The sequence below is a fragment of the Hypanus sabinus genome, chromosome 7, assembly GCF_030144855.1.
Source record: "Hypanus sabinus isolate sHypSab1 chromosome 7, sHypSab1.hap1, whole genome shotgun sequence".
Taxonomy (NCBI): Eukaryota; Metazoa; Chordata; class Chondrichthyes; order Myliobatiformes; family Dasyatidae; genus Hypanus; species Hypanus sabinus.
The window spans coordinates 140,396,958-140,415,155 of NC_082712.1; the positions used below are offsets into that span (position 1 = coordinate 140,396,958).

General features: G+C 40.9%; 1 protein-coding gene across 2 annotated transcripts in view; it reads right to left on the reverse strand.

Annotated features, from left to right (window-relative positions):
• Positions 1–18,198, reverse strand: part of LOC132397261 (protein inscuteable homolog) — a 400,127-nt gene that overhangs the window by 364,645 nt on the left and 17,284 nt on the right. Inside the window, exon 1 of one of the 2 annotated variants that reach the window (XM_059975773.1) lies at positions 10,967–11,101. The exons of the other annotated variant lie outside the window; for it this stretch is intronic. The gene's annotated coding sequence lies outside the window, so the exon portion shown is untranslated. Of the gene's footprint in view, positions 1–10,966; positions 11,102–18,198 lie in introns of those variants that run through there. 2 annotated transcript variants of the gene reach the window in all.

Genomic DNA, 18,198 nt, shown 5'->3' on the forward strand with positions numbered 1-18,198 from the left:
CCCTTATTTCGGGAAGTCTGATCTCCTGGCTGTACTTCTACTCCCTGAGTATAGGCAGAGACTGAAGACTGCAGCACCAGTAGTGAGGACCAAGAAGGTATGGACAGGGGAAGCACAGGAGTGCTTACAGGACTGCTTTGAATTGGTGGCCTGGACCATTTTCAGGGATTCATCTTCAAAAGGGGCTGAGTATGCTGCAGTTGTTACCAACTTCATTAAAACCTGTGTGGATGAGTGTGTGCCCACAAAGACCTGCTGAACATTCCCAAACCAAAAGCCATGGATGAACCAGGAGGTACGTCGTCTGCTGAAGGCTAGATCTGTGGCACTTAAGGCTAGCAATGCAGGTCTGTACCAGAAAACCAGGTATGACGTGTGGAGGGCTATTTCAAGGGCAAAGAGACAATTTTGAACAAGGTTGGAGGTGACATTGGATGCACAACAACTCTGGCAAGTTTGTAAGACATTAACTCCTACAAAGCAAAACCCAACAGCATGAATGGCAGCGATGATTCACTAACAGATAAACCCAATGCCTTCTATGCCCACAGCTGTGAAGATCTCTGCTGTATCCAGTGACCCTGTGATCTCTGTCTTCAAGACAGATGTTAGGGTGTCTTTAAAGAGGATGAAGCCTTGCAAGGTGAAGGCCCCAATGGAGTACCTGGTAAGGTTCTGAAAATTTGTGCCAAACAACTGGCAGGAGTATTCAATGACATTTTCAACCTATCACTGCTATGGGCGGAAGTTCCCATTTGTTTCAAAAGACAACAATTATACCAATGCTGAAGAAAAATAATGTGAGCTACCTTAATGACTATCGCCCAGTAGCATTCACGTCTACAGTGATGGAATGCTTTGAGAGGTTGGTCATGACAAGACTGAACTCCTGCCTCACCAATGTCCTGGACCCACTGCAATTTGCCTATCACCACAATAGGTCAATAGCAAATGCAATCTCAATGACTCTTCATATGGCCTGAGACCACCTGGACAATACAAGCACCTATGTCACGATTCATTCCTGCCTGTGGCCATCAGACTTTACAATTCCTCCCTCAGAGTGTCAGACACCCTGAGCCAATAGGCTGGTCTTGGACTTATTTCCACTTAGAATAATTTACTTATTATTATTTAATTATTTATGGTTTTATATTGCTATATTTCTACACTATTCTTGGTTGGTGTGACTGTAACAAAACCCAATTTCCCTCAGGATCAATAAAGTATGTCTGTCTGTCTGAGATTTGGAGGAGTAGATTTAGGATGGAGATGAGGAGGAACTGCTTTTCTCAGAGAGAGGTGAATCTGTGGAATTCTCTGCCTAATGAAGCAGTGGAGGCTACCTCAGTAAATATATTTAAGACAAGGTTGGATGGATTTTTTCATAGTAGAAGAACTAAAGGTATTGGGAAAAGGCAGGTTGGTGGAGATGAGTCCATGGCCAGATCAACCACAATCTTGTTGAGCGGCAAAGAGACTTGTCAGGGAAGATAGCCTAATCCTGCTCCTATTTCTTATTTTCTTAGGTTCTCATGAAAATATTTGGCATAATCAACATGGAAATAGTTGGCAATGGCTCATCAGAGAGGAAGGACAGGTAAAGTGATGATTCAATTGAAAGATCAAGAGCAGGCTTTTTGAGAATGGAATGATTGTAACTGATATTGATACTCCCTTTAGGTCATCATTGGCAAATGATTTGTTAATGACTACTTCCTGTCAATGTTATAAATTAACAGGAAATGTTTTATAACAGTCTTTTGTTTCTCAAGCACGATGTGCAGATTCATCATTGTAACCGGAATTCTTTATAAATAGTGTCAACTGCTAACCACCCATATCTCAGCTGGTAATAATTATAATTTGCCAATGATAGTTACAAGTTAAAATGATAGAAAATCAAAAGGACAATAAGGAACTTATTACTGACATACACTAACGCGAAGGCTCCCGAGTTCGAATCCAGTCAGCTCCAAAATCCAGGTTTCAGATGCCCAAGACACACCATATGATGAGCAATCACCAAAAAGATTGGTACAAAAACCTTGTCACGACAGCGGAAGGAGCTAAGGGCACGTGCACACACACACACACACACACACACACACACACACACACACACACACACGCACGCACGCACACGCACGCACACACGCACACACACACACACACACACACGCACACACACACACACACACACACGCACACACACACACACACACACACACACACACATACACACACACATTAATTATTAATACCTGTGTGTGTATGTGTATGGCAGGTATAGGCAGCAAGGAACACCTGAGGCACCTGAGTAGTAAAAGAAATGCAAGAGAACACTTAAGAGGGAAATCAGAAGGTATTAGGTTAATTTTCAAACAAGCTGAAGTTATCTTAAGAGCAAAAGAATAGCAAGGGACAACACTGATGCCACTACGCCACCAGCCAGCCACTAATAATTAATCCAGAATTAATAATCATTCTGATTATTGCACAGGGCTTTAATATTTCTTGAAAACCAAGCTTCCCCACATCTGATAGCCTTGCCTTTTATTCTAACAGGAACATACAAACTCTGTATTCTCAATATTTCACCTTTGAAGGCCTCCCTCTTATCAAGTATCCCTTTTCCAGAAAACAAACTATCCCAATCCACACCTGTCAGATCCTTTCTGACACATTTCACAAATCCTATGCCATCTAGTCCTTGTATATTATAGAAGTCCCAGTCAACATGCGGAAGATTGTGGGTGGAGCTAAGGAGCTAATGGCGCCTAAAGGCAACTCCTTTGCTTGCATCTTCGGAAGATGCTCGATTTTGATCTTTAATATCTTTATTTTTCCCTTTCAGGGTTCTTTTGAATTGCTGACCTGGAGTTACATGCTGACTTTGATTCTTTGCAGAAATGGGACCCGCTCTTGGGGTCTCTCGACTGGCCCTTATCCAAGATACCAAGGACACGACCTAGAAGATTAGCTCTCCTTCGGAATTTCAGGATTTCGCCGCTCTGGAGGGGGGAGGACTCGTGGTCGGTACCTCTCCAGGGAATCAGTGTATCGTGGGGGATGGAAGATCGAAAGCAACAAGCTGGCTGCTGGCTATGTGCCCAAAGACCCGAGTTCCTTGGCCACAGAACTCTGTAAAAGCGACGCAATGGACTTTTAACGTCATAAATTAGAGAATGGTTTGTTATGTCTCCCCTCTCGCTGTGAAATGGAAACATCTCTTTTTCTTTTATTAGGGAGAGAGAGAGAGAGAGAGCCTGTGGTATGTAGAACTACCGGGTGAACAAGTAGTCTTTGGGGTACTGCAAGCCTGTGTCTTTATTGATGCTTTGCTGCACGCTTCAGTGCTTGGTGGGGGCGCTGATGTTTTTCTGCTGGTGAGGGAGGGGTAATTATTGCTTGCTGCTGCTTACATGTGGGAGGGGGGAGTTGGGGGAGCCTTGGAGTTCTAACATTTAACTGTCATTCATTCTTTGGGGCACTCCTCTGTTTTCGTGGATGGTTGTGAAGAAAAAGTATTTCAGGATGTATATTCCATATGTTTCTCTGACATTAAATGTAACTTTGAAACCTTTGAAAGCTAAAATCACCTACTATCGCAACCTTATTTTTCTTGCAACTGTTTAGTATCTCTCTACAAATTTGCTCCTCTAAATCCTGCTGCCTGTTGGGATTCTGAACTATTTGTAGTGCAGAATAAAAAATGCATGCATTAATGTCAACCTCTGTAGTTTGGATTAAATGAACACTTCTTTCACAATCCTCCATTCACAAGCAAAGCTGTTTCATGGATCTTAAATGATTATATAAACAGATGAACAAATTACAATCAGAATGATTTGCCTCCTGTAGGTCCACTTTTAATCATATAATGGTACCACACAGAAACACCAAGTTTCTCAAGCCTGCACTTCTGCTTATTGAAGAACAGATTAGCTCCTTTCCTCCAAATCCCTCTAACACATTCTACACTACGTACCAAATTCCTTTTGGAATGCCAGCTCTGAGCTCAAATCCAGCACACTTTCAGATAATACATTGCAAATCCTCAGCAATCTTCCATAAGGTTTTCCCTTTTGTCACCCTGTTTCCTTGCCATCTGCCTTAAATTTATACTGATCTAATGTTCAATCCTTCCAGATTGGATAAAACTTCTCTTCATTTTACCTGTTTTTTAACAACTAGATTATGTCTTTCTTGGGCCTTCTGAGACGCATTGACAGCCCAAGCCTCTATGTTTCATCAGTGGTAAATCTAGTTCACAGCTCAAGTTATTCCCGTCAATGTCTCCTCCATGCTTTTTGAAGCATGGTGTCCAGAACTGGATACAATCCTCGCACTGGGCTGAACTAGTTTTTTATCTGTCTCAGTTAAACCACACTTTGAACACACCTCTCCTTTATTCAGTGTTTCTGGCAGCCCTTTACTGTCTGGCTGCCTCACAATTCGTGCTCATCTTTGGCTATTTTTAAAGGAATAAATTCAGTGCCAATTTTAAATCAAACTATCATCTCTGCCCTCATTGAATCCATGAACCAAGATTGGTAATACATATTTCTGCATTTAGATGAATTGAGTTGATGCAGCAGTAATGTATATGACTGATCACTGGACTATCAATCTATCCCTAATTTGGTCCTAAAACACCCATTCATATACCGTGTTTTAGAAAGCAAGTGCATATAAGCAAAACATGATATCCAATGAAAATGGTCACAGAGTAGAGACCAGTTTGAATATGTATTTATAACCATCCAAAGCATAACAACCAATTCAAAAGCTGCCTAATAGCCAAAATCATAATTATCTTGATACCCATTTGTGACCCAACTTGAACTTGATATACTGTATATGTAGTGAGTCTCAGGTTGTTCAGCCTAGCCAAAGAGTTACAGATTCCATGCTAGCCTTGGTAACGGCAAGCACCAGCCAGCAGTAAGGCTAGTGCTACCTGAGGCAGCACAATACAACTCCACTTTGTCCAGAGTCTAACATGTTGCCCACCAACAACTTGAGAAGCAGTGCGGTGCACAGTCTGATGCCAGGCTAAAAAACAACAAAGATGGCTCTACAGAGGAAAGAGGGGATTGGGACAAGGCTTCCCATCAAATGCAGGATCTTTTAAGCTCCAGCATTGTCAGTGACCCTCCTCTCTGCCCAGTGTGTCAACCTCACAACATGCAAAGTTTCGAAGCTGCTCTCTTAAAACCCTCTCTGGCCTCCGATATGCAGTGGGTCCTCAAGATCTAGGTAACTCTAATTTCCTCATGAGGTTACTGATGAGGAAGAAAATTTGGGAGAATTCGTGTTTGGGTTTTTCAATTCTGGACTACACAGACCAACCCATGGCCAAAAGCCAACAACAGAGCAGATCCAGGGGGTCCAGCCACTCAGTCTTTGTTGAATGAATGAAATGAAAAGAAATGAATGAAAGCATTTTCTCTTGATTATTTGTGATAGACAACTGGTTTTACTATTCTGCATCACTCCTTGTTAAAAACTTTACTAAAGTCCATATAGACTATTTTCATCACCATACCTTCATCAACATCCTTAGATACCCTCTGAAAAAAATCTTATTTACGAGACATGATCTCCTCTGCATAAAACCACACTGAATCCTCCTCATCAGTCCCTGCCTTTCCAAATAAACTAAAATCCTGTCCCTGAGAATGTTCTTTAATAGCTTCCCTTATAACTACTAATGTGAGGTTCACTAGCTTCCAAGCCTGTCCTACTGCCCTTTCTGAACAAGGGGACAACACTATCTAATCTCCAACCTTGCCTGTAGAAAGTACAAGGAAGATTCATTAAATCTGATCTGGGGATGGCAGTTTTGCCATACGAAGAAAGATTGAACAAGTTAGCCCTTTGCTCTCCGAAGTTTAGAGGAGTGAGATGAGATCTTACCGAAACTCACTTAATTCTTACAAGGCTCAGCAGAATGGATTCAGAAAGGATTTGTGCCTTGGCTGAGAAATCTCAACTCAGGGATCACCACCACAGAACATGGGGTAGAATATTTAGAACCAAAATGAAGATTTATTTTTTATTAGTGTAGTGTAGCAATGCAGAGCGCTCTAGAGGCTAAATCACTGAATTCATTCAAAATACAAATCAATAGAATTTCTGAATGTTAACAAAATCAAAGGGTAAGGGGTTAGAGCATGAAAATGGTACTGAAGTACAAGGTCAGCCATAATCTTTATAAATGGCACAGGCTTGAACAATCAAGTAGTCTTCTCTGGCTTTTGTCATATTGTTTTGTAACAAAGAGTGGTAGTCTTAAGCAAATGGGTAAGACGTAGCATAAACAGGTTATACACAAGTGCTAGGGCTTCACATATAAGCTGTCTCAAGCACTCCTTGCTTAAAAGATTTAAGATAATCAAAGTTTATAAGTTTTTGTCAAAATGGACATGATTATCATATTCAATCTGAGAAAAAACAATTCTTCCTTGAGTACAGTCTGTTTATATGGTCTTGATATACTCAAGCAGCAGGTCAACAGCTGCATAAGATCAGGCATCCAGCTGACTACTGGCTGTATTACCATGGAAATACATAGAGGAATGCTTTTGAAAGTATCTCAAACTATGCCATTAATCATTGTAACGGGCCAAAATTTTCATCCAACCAAGTGCAATGAAGAAGTTTAGATTTATGTCAAGATAGATGAACAATTGCACATAAAGAATCAAATTTTGTGACATGATACAACCTTGAAGCTGACACTAAATAAACACCTGGGAACAAATTGAAAGACTGACCCAGAATAAAGGACTCTGGTGAGATGCTGTTGGTGCTCTGTACCCCAGAAGTGGTGAAAAGGCTAAGCAAGTACCCCTTCTTAAAAGAAAACAGGAAAATATTTCAGAATTATAGATTCTTTAGCCATGTGGAAGTGCACTTTGGAGTAGAAAGTAATCAAGAAAAGTGCTGCTAGTCACACAAGTGCATTTAATTAATTTTTTACATCAAAAAAGATTTGAAGGTGTTAGAGAGCATTATTGGCGTGACCCATAATGAGTTCATGCTCTGGCAATCTGTGTGTCACTTACACCAATAATATTCACACATATTACATATAAAGGGAAATAAGATGACTGCTTTGCAAAGCCATTTTCAAAACACTGATGGTCTGTTCCTGGATTGTTTTGACTGCTAACAGTGATTCATATTAGAACCACACACATTCAGGTGTTGAAACAATGGTTAATCCTGGACTACCGTTCATAGCCTCCATCCTACACTGGCTTCACACACTGTATAATCCAAAGCTGCCCTGAATCCTGTATGCCTGGTTCTCTCAGCCAAATAATGCTCCTTGCAGCATTTATACCATTAATGCACATTTTCCACACATCAAATTGTAGCCAGTTTTCCTTTTACACCATTTCTTCTGAATTTAGTATTCTTCTGTCCTTTCTAACCAATTATTTCCTTATAAATTCTTGTAAACCCCCTCCCACCTCCCCATCACACACAACCCGGTTTTCAAAGTTTCAGCAGGTACAAATTTAGTCAATCCAGCAAAGCAGACATATTTATAAATGCTAGGTAAAGTTTACTCTAGGAATTAACAGAAGAGGTGGCTTCAGAGATGGGATGTCTATAAAGTGACAAATTCATAGCCTGCTTGTTCCTCCGACATTCGTCAATAAACAAAAGCAAAACACAGGAGCTGGAGCAATTGGGAATGAGTCATGTGGAAATATCTTAACCCAAAAGGTCAACTGTCCACTTCCCTTCTGAGTTGCTGCCTGACCAGCTGATTAGCTCCAACTGCTTTGTGTGTTGCTCCAAATTTGCATCATCTACAAACCTGGGTCTTCAGGCCATAATCAAGGCTGATATAATTATTTTGTTATGATATTTATGTTACTTCACCCACTTCCTAAAACCATCTCCAAAATCACCTCTTCTGTGTTTTCTCCAGATGTAACTTGACCAAATCATTTGCAAACGCATCTGTGATTGTAATCTTACAGGCCTAGACATGGTTGATGCAGAGAAGGTACTTTCTCATATATGGAAGAATCTAGAATGTAACGTGACAGTTTAAAAGTACGGCACTGCCTATGTTTTCTCTCAGAAGTTCCATTTTCAGAACTCTTCCTCAAAAGGCAGTAGAAGAAGAGTCTTGGAATATTTTAAAATCTGAGATAGATTCTTGGTAAGTAGGAGGATGAAAGGTAACAGAGATATTCAGCAATGCTGAGTTGACGTAATAAGATAGATGATCTGCTTGAATCAGATCAAAGGGCCAAATGGCCTATTCCTGTTCATAATGCCTAGGTTTCTATTCCTCTGAGATGTTGACTATGCTTATACAGTGTCAGGTCTTTCTATTAATTCCTCAAATAAATTATTGATGCTTTCCCCCGTTAAAGAATCTATTTTCTTTCTTAGCTTTGTAAGCTAGGAGTGTGGATTTGAGTATTTCTGGCAATTACCAGATCTGGCAGGGTAGTATAAAGGCATTGCATTTTTCCAACAAACTACCAACAACTCCTTAAACAGGGTGGCAGAAGAGAACAAAACTCATCCACAATGTATTTTCTCTACTTTTTGACACTTTACCCTATCATTCCACTCCCTCCTTACTGAAGGTTTGTAAAATCACTCTGACTAAAACTTCCCAAACCAGGTCAATACCCACTTCATATTTTACTTCAGTACACTAGCTTTGGATGTTGTTATACATTGAAAACATTTAGCAAGTGCAAAATGTTAAGGTGCAATAGCACTTAATTTAAAAAAAATACTGTACAAAGAACATTTACAAAGACAGTTCTCCAAAGATTGTGTTGTAAATTTGAAACATAATTATTAATAGAGTGCTGTCCAATTAACTAAGAATTCAGCATTACTTTAACAAATGCTCTCTAAATTATTTATGTTTTTCTTTCAAACTTGCTTCCACTTTGCTGAAACGAGAGAAGTGTGACTCAGTAACAACTCTCTCTAGACCAAATGGAGGTTGAAAAATTAAATTAATTTGAAGATAATTCTTGTATTTATCTGTATTGTTTGGTTTATAAGTCCTGAAAGAGTAACGCACATTTCGTAGTGCACAGATGCTGCCTGAATCTTTTGCATGTTTCCAGCATTTACTATTCGTATCTCACACTACCTTATGTTGCTTGGCACAAGATGGGAAATGCTAGATATCTCTCCCTCTCTCTCTCTCTCTCACATCTGGCTCATCTGCTGAGTAAGCAAAAGCAAACAATTTGCTATGGAGTTTGGCAAAGCTGAACCCAGAAAATAATAATATTCACATAATATTCACAGCTGGATGCAGCTGTGTGGATGTGTGGACTGCAAACCAGCAGTCTGTTGGGAACCTCAGTTCCAGACCTGATAGTGGTATGTTTTTCCAATCAGCAGACATCCTAAGATATTATCTATGAATTTAACATAGAGGAAAGTCTTAAGATTGCATACCAATTACAAAGAAATCTTTAAGTATGATAATGTAGCTCTCTTGATCAAATGAAACAATTTGTACATTACAAATTTTTTGAGATTCTTCAAAGCTGGAGCTTCACAAGCAAGAATAAGCACGTACCAAATCAGCAGAAATCAAGTTCCATGTCCCTTGGACTTTGGATAGCTTATCACTAGAAGGAGTAAATCCTGAACAACTCCATTTACTGTTCCATTTCAAGGACATTTCTTAGTAGTAAAGAGGTCTTGTACATTTTGAAAACTGTCATATGAATCTTAAAGAGGAGACAGAAATTTTAATTGAGACCATAAAGGGTAGTTTCATTTTTGGCTTGTTTTGGAAGCTAAAAGGAACAACAATTACTCTAAGTACCAAAAGAATTCATAAACTTTCACTGAGGCAAACATGTCTCTCAATACCCCCAGCCAGGTTACAAGTACTCCAGAACAGCCGAATTTGCTGACTTAACCAATTTTGACATTGCACAATTTCATCCTGCCCCTGATCAATGGGAATTAAATTGAAAGTTGTGAATTTAAACACTGAATATCACTATCTCCTCACTTGTGTGTTTTAAGTAATATTCAAAACTGACTCATTGTACTCTCTGTAGTGAAGTTCAGATCTTCTATTTTGCAATCTTGTACAAAGGAACTTGTTCTGAAAATTTTGCAAAAAGACATAAATTTATCTTTAATGTATGTTACACTCTGCCTGAAAGACTTTTGCTGTGCATGCAATTTTATTTCAAATACATTTCAAAATCTATTCTCTATGCAGCCCTAGGAAGGGATTGGCTTTATGTGGACCTGCCAAAAAATTAATGCAGTATTCTCAGCAAAACTGATGGTTTCATCTTCCCTGATCTCTCAATGTGGACAATAGTCTTAATTCATGGTCCTTACAAGAAATTATAAATATGACAAAATGAAATAAGAAAAACTTACATAATCTATCGCAAGTCTTCACTCAAACTTCAAAATGAACGAAATCCAAGTGTAGAGACATGTATGACAAGTAGTAGCTTGTTTCTGCTCGCTATACTGGTAGCATGATAGTGATAAATATTTCAGTAAGAAATTGAATACTCTAGTAGCCACTGCAAATAAACTAGAGTAAAGAATCTCTTTACAGCATAGGTGAATGTAACGAGGTCCTAACACAGGCATTAGTTTGCATTAATTGGCAGTTTTCTTCATTGACTTCTTATACTTGAAAGTTTGATGAAATCTGTCAAAGTTTATCTTCTATGTAATTTGCCCACCCTATACCAGCTCAAGAACTCTGTGTTGTGTTGATTTAATTGGAGACTGCATAGTGAATAACTAAGAGGCTAGAAAGAGCAGATGAGATACTCAAAAAATGAAAAACAACTCAAAAAAGACAAATGTCAAAACACGAATGTTTTAAATTATAAACCGAGTTAAATCACACATTCCAAAGAGTTCAGAAAAAGAAAGGACACAGCTCAGTAAAATAATTTCACTATAAATTACTTACCTTTAGCTCTTTAAATGGTCCAATTAAAATAGCAATAATTTTCAGCTATCTGACATTGCAGGATTTGGTAATCACGTCCCAAGCAAACCTTTGGGCGTGTTGGTGAGACGTGCAATATTTTTATAGTTGACTCCAGCAGTCCATGTCTGGCATCATTGTGTGAAGTTATAACTAAGGCTGGATAAAGAAGCTACCAAACAGACTGAAGATGATTTAGCATTTGTAAAATCCAAAAATCTGAAGATATTGGGAATTTGAAACAAAAACAATCTGATGAAAATACTCAGCATTTCCCACGGAAATTAAAAACAGCTTTAATGAATATCCCTCAGAAGGGTCCGTGACCTGAAACCTTAACCAACATTAATTAATTCCATTGTCAATCAAATATTTTGCAAATTGTTGTAAATAGCTAAGATTGTTTCTTTTACATTTATGGCTCTGGGAAGCCAAGTGGCCATGAATAACACACACAAGAGACAGAGAGTGAGGAACAAACATTCAGCTGTTTGTTTTGCTTGTAAATCTTCTCCCCAGAATGCCCTCACATTATGTTCAGTACAAAACACATAGGGAAGTTTGACAGTAACCCATAAGTCAAAACATAAATGAAAAGATAACATACCCCTCCCCCCTTATGTTAAAGTTTTCTCCCCCCCCCCTTCCCATACACAGACCAGCTGCTGAACTATTAAAATTCAATAGAGTAATCATCAAATTCAACCAACAACAAAACACTTTTCTTTCTAAATTGAGAAAGGGGTTATACTGCCTCTATTTCCAGACATGACCCTGGGAATTATTCTGCCCCATGTGCTGAGGGTTAGTCACTAAACTGCCTGTTCCTGGGAGGGTACCAACAACATGGGGATGCTGACAAAGTCATTTTATCTCTTGGTGGTGTTTGTATACATTTTAGCTTGGGTACAGAATTGCCAGTGGTGGGGTGGGGCACCTCAGAAAGCACAGGTGATGGAGGAGCACTGGCTGTGTCATTTGATCTTAACAGTTTCTGCCATCACTCTGTTGGAATCCTGTCCCATTTCTACAACTGGATCTGGATTGGCCAGTCTGTGTTAGTTTTCAGCAGCCTCAGCTGATCAACACGCCTTCCCCAGATGTTGTGGGTACTAGTTTCCACTGTGTATGACACAGGACTAGTTTGTGCCACCACCATCGCAGGTATCCACTTTGTTCTAGAGGTGTATTTTCAGCCAGGTATTCTCCCTCCTGCTGTGGAACTTCTGTACTGCACTCTGTCTCTCCACTTGGAGTTTCTGTTCATTTAGTAAAATCTGTTTTGTGTTTGGGGGTCGAATCGGTCAAGCTGGGTGCAAAGCATTAGTACAGTGGCCAGAGCCATTTTGGTGGTGGCAAGCAGTGTGTGCTGCGGTATGTCAGCAAGAAAGTGCTCAAGTGCTGACTGAGGGGTCCACTTCCGACTAAGGTCTTGAGGGCTGGTTTTATTGTTCGTATGAATCATTCAGTGAGGCCATAAGTGGCTGAATGATATGGTGCTGACTTGATGAGCTGAATACCATTTGCTTCCATAAACGTTTTGAAGAGGTGCTAAATGGTGATTCCTTTGCTTGCAACTTCGGAAACAGCTCTATTTCCATCTTTAATATCTCTATTTTTCCTTTCCAGGGTTCTTTTGAAGACCCTGACCTGGAGCTACACGCTGACTTCAGTTCTTTGAGGGAATGGGACCCACTCTTGGGTTTCATGACTGGCTATTATCTGACAGGCCAAGGATGCGGCCTAAGAGCTTAGCTTGCCTTTGGAGGCCTGGGATCTCGTGGCTCTAGAGATGGGCAGATCGAAGGTCGGTGTCCCAGCAGAAGGTCGGTGCGTCATGGGAGTCAGAAGATATCTGGCTGTGTGCCCAGAGACTGGAGATCTTTGGGCACAGAGCTCAGATAAAGCAATGCAATGGACTTTTAATATCGTAAACCAGCAAGTTGTTTGTTATGTCTCCCCTCTTGCTGTGAAATGGAGACACCTCTTTCTCCCTGATTAAGGAGGGAGGGGAGCTGAGGGGGACTTTGGGGTTCTAACATTTAACTGTTACTCATTCTTTAGGGCACTCCTCTGTTTCGTGGATGGTTGCGAAGAAAAAGTATCTCGGGATGTATATTGTATACATTTCTCTGACATTATGTGTACCTTTGAAACCTTTGAAACCTCTTCAGACAGGAGTTCAAGCCATTGTCACTTACAAGCTGTTGAGGAAGGCAGAAAGCAGATAGCCACAAAAGGCCTTGAACTCTTCTGACAGGAGTTCAGCCATTGTCACTTACAAGCTGTTGAGGAAGCCCAATGGCTAAAGGTGGAATGCAGCTCCTCAATGCATTTTTCACATGTAGTGCTCTTCATGATGGCAACCCCAGGCTATTTACTGTGTGCATCCACTACAGCTGAGAACATGCGGCCTTCTATAAGTCCTGCAAAACCTATGTGAATCCTCGGCCATTCCCATTAGCGCAAAGAAGCAAGTGGAGAAACGTTTCTCACTCACTGACAATGTAGGTATGTTTTGGTCTTCTCTTCAACGGTGACATCCAGTCCTGGCTACCAGAAGTAGATGCATGTGATTTCTTTCATGTGCACGATCCCACAGTGCCCTGCATGTAGTCATCAAGCACTTGCTCTCTTAATGGTGGAGGAGTGACAATACAGTAGCCCCATAGTAAATATACTGCTTGGACTGTGAGCTCCTTCCATCAAGCCTGGTAAAGTTTCAATTCTATGGTTGCCTCTCCTTTCCATCGTGAGTTACCATGGCTGTCACTTTAGATAGAACAATCGGTACGTGGGCACTTCTGGACAGTCGTCAGAGCTGTAGGTACTTCCTTGAAGTGAAAGATCTCCTTTGGGGACGTCTCTGGAGCTGTAACAGCTAAGGGATTTCTGGATAGTCCATCAGTATTCGAATGGTGCTCAGACCTCCTATACTGTACTGTGTAGATAGTAACAGAGCCCAACACTGCGTTCGACCAGCAGTCAGGGAAGGAATGCCCTATGACAATCAAAACTTGACGTCAAGGGGCAATGTTCTGTCAGTAGTGTAAATCATCAACCAAAGAGGAATTGATGGAATTTCTTAACTCCAAAGACGATTACAAATGCTTTCCACTCATTCTGGGCACAGTCGTTTTCTGCCTTGCTTAATGTCCTTGATGTGAAAGCAATTGGATGCTCTTCACTTGACATCATATGGTGATGTGTCACAGGACAGCTGTATGGGCAATGACAGGTTGAAATGTATGAGTTCTTCAGATTGTGACAAAGCTATTCTGATCTTGTTAAGAGCCTCATCACAGTGATCTGTCCACTTCCAGTGTGTTGATTTATTAAAAAGTTCATGAAGTGATTTCAGCATGCCAGCTAAATTAGTAACAAACTTTGCACAACATGTTAGTAGCCCTCAGTATGATCTTAATTGACTCATATATTCTCTGGTGATGGAACCACAATGATTGCCTTCGCCTCTGATGCACCTTGTGAAGCCCTGAGTTGTCAATCATTTGGCCCAAATATTGATTCGAAGGTCGAAAGGACTCACAATTGTCTTTCTGGACCTTTAGCCCATATTCCTTGAGTCTTTGTAGTATAGCATCCAAGTTTCGTAGGTGCTCATGTCTCATTTTTCCCAGTAACGAGTAAATCATCCAATAGCATTGCACCCCTGTCAACGCACTCAGGATCTGGTCCCTTGCTCACTGAAAAGGTGTGGGAGCCAATGTGATGCTAAACAGAAGCTTTTGGTACCTGTACATTCCTTTGTGAGTCACAATGGCCAACGGTTCCTGTGACTCTGGCTGAAGATGTATCTGCAAGAACACATGACACAAGTCAATCTTGCTAAATGTCTGTGCTCTGGGCAACCCTTCAAAAAGGTCATTGAAGGGAAGAGGGCCTGGTCCAGCCATAAGAATCAGGTTAATGTTTATCTTGAAGTCACCACAAAGCCTTGAAGACCCATCCCCTTTTAGGACAGGAACCACTGGAGTAACCTATTTAATTACACACACTGGCTCCAGTACCTTACCTTGGACCTGATTTTCCAATTCAGCCTCTACCTTTGATTTGAGGACATATGGAACAGGTCTTGCATTCAGGCATTTGGATGCTGCATTGGATATAACATCAGCTTAACGGAAATTCCTTTCATTCTGCCCAACTCTCCAATGAATACTTCTGCATATTTCTTTAACACCTTTTGCAGACCAGTTCTCCCATCAATTAAGTGCACTTCATACCAGTTGAGTTTGAGCTGCTTCAACCATGAACTGCCCAAAAGTATGGTCCTTTAAGACTTTAACTACATCCTCAAAAATCCTATCGTCAGGCTTAGCAGGTTGTACTAGACTCCATAATAAGTTAAACATTTTTGCAACCATTACAGTCAGAGAAGTTGAACCATGAACATCATTTGAAATTTAATTTGCCAGTGCAAGCTATTCAAATCTCCCAGTATATAAACTCAATTTTAGGTTCTGAGGGAACACTTTGTCAGGCCCTGGGAATTTATCAACCCTGATTTGCCTCAGGGTAACAAAAACCTCCCCCTCTGCAATCTGTACAGGGTCCGTGAAGTTCTGCCGCTTCGCCTCACTTCTATAGAGTCTGTATCCATCTCCTGAGTAAATGTAGATGCAAGGAATGAATTTAAGATCTCCCTCATCTGTTTTGGCTCCAGGAGCACCCATTGGAATAAAAATGTCGAGAGATTTGCAGGTGAAGTGCCACCTCACCAGGGAGCATTGGAGCTCTGAATAGCAGTGAAGCAGGAGTTGTAACACTTAGCATGGTTACAGGGTTAAGTGTCAGAGGAGAAACCAGTGGAGAGGAGTGAGCAGTCAAGGGAGTCGCAGAGAAAGCATTCCCTGCATAAACCTGTCGAATGTGCAGATAAACAATAGAGCTCAGTTCTGAAATAAACAGGTGTATCGCTGTACCCACGCACGGAACCCACATTCTGCATGAAAGCCACAGTTTGGACTTCCCTCAAAGACCATCTTGAACGAACTGGCTAACTCAGAAGTATCGGCACTTCCTCCTTGGAACCTTCCATCAGCACAAAGCATTTCTTACAACGGGGTCTCTCCTTGATGCAGCATTCTCAGGCATCCTCCCTTGTGCCCCTCTCCACACCTCCCACCAAAAAAACACAAACCAGCCTACTGTCCTTCAGGAATCTGAGTTAGACTACATATTCACACAATCCTGATTGGCTGCCACAACATTCCTAAGTTGACCAACATGGCTCCTTATCTTTAGCCAAAGTCAAAACACTCGTATTAGCAGTAAACATAAAATAAAAAAAAACCACAGCATACAGTAGAAACCTTAACCACTGCATAACTGTTGAAAAGTTATTGATCGCATGGTGCATATCTTAAATAGTCACACATATTGAAAGCATACTGTTTTAATACCTTCAGACCTTATCCACGTTAACAACAAATGAGACATGAAAACTACAGATTACCCAGGGACAAGAGGTGAGAATTAGGCCAGTTTTCCTCGCTCTCCCCTGATGTTCACTCCTCTCTCCATGGCGCTGAGGCTGACAGACTGCTGTCAGACTGCTCCCACTGTTATGCACAGTGATTTGCCCCACTGTATGATGAACTGAGACCAAGGCTTCCAGCCTAGTCTGGCTGCCCCAGAGATTCGGGGCCTATGGACTCAACTTGGTTCAGAATGATGGTGCTTGCTTCTATTGTTTGCATAATTTGTGTTTATTTTCACCTTCTCTGCACATTATGTGTTGGTCTTGCTTTTTTAATTGGGTTCTCTTGTTTGTTGCTGCCTGTAGGTAGACAAATCTCAAGGTTTTGAGATCTCAAAGTATATATCCTTTGATAATAAATGTACTTTAAATCTTTTGAATCTTTGAAATAACACCTCAGAATAGCAGATTTTATGAAAGATGCCTGGTAAAATCAGTGCAACTTCTGTTTATGCACAAGTTAATATTTTCTATAGATTGATCCAGCTGGAACATATAGAATTCATTGTTCATTATCATTTGCCAAAGAGTTTGTACTTTAATCAACTCAGGAGGCATCAACCATAACAAAACAAGACCAAAGCTCCACCCCAGAAGCAACATCACACAGGGTCACCAGAAAGAAAGCTGTAGCCGTCACATCAGTTGTACTGCCCATACCTGTTAGGCTAAGGAACTGAGTCAAGGTTGGTGCAGTCACCGCAGAGAGGCACAAGTGTCCTGACAGAGACCCTCAGAGGAAATAGGAAACAGGTTGCACACCAACCATCATCTGGCTACAGGACCTATGACTACCATTAGTAAGTTTGGGGCTGATGAACTAAGCTGATTTCTCTGTACCAATGCCAGACTGACTACCTCATCCTCTCTTGACTAAGCTGCAAGATCTTTAGAAAGGTAATGAATATGTAAAACTATAACTCTGCATTTGATGAAGAATTGGAAATACGGAACACTAGAATGTGCATGTCCTCTTCGTGACCACATGTGTTTATTCCAGGTACTACAGTTTCATACTTCGCCTGCTCTCCTACTCTAATTCCTCACTTTCTTCCAGTCCTGCTGAAGGGTCCCGGCCCAAAACGTCGACTGTACTCTTTTCCTCAGATGCTGTCTGGCCTGCTGAGCTCCTCCAGCACTTTGTGAGTGTTGCCTGGATTTCCAGCATCTGCAGACTTCCTCTAGTTTGTGATTGGTCTGCAGTTTCCTCCCACATTTCAGGGACATTTGGATTAGTAAGTTGTGGGCTATGTTGGTACCAGAAGTATGGCAACACTTGCAGGCTGCTCTCAGCACAACCACACACTGAGTTGGTCATTGACACAAATGGCATATGCAGCAGCATACATTGCGATATACATGCGATAAATAAAGCTAATTTCTTAATCTTTAGTTGCTCCCACATACAACCCTTTTCTGCCCGATTTCTGTAGGTTGAACCACTGTAAATCTCTTGAAATCTCAGAGAAGGAAGGTATTTATCAAGAGACTGCTGGGTATCCTTAAGTAACCTGGCATACCTAACAAATATCTGCGGATTTCTTTTGGATCGGTCTAAAGAACCTTCATCCTTCATCAGTCTATGCATGACGAGCCTAGACCTGTACACAGAGAAGAACCACTGCAAAGCACTAGATGGCTGAAGATTCAGCATATGAATCTGACAAGGTACAGTACACTAACACACACACCAAGACACAAAAGACATCTAGAT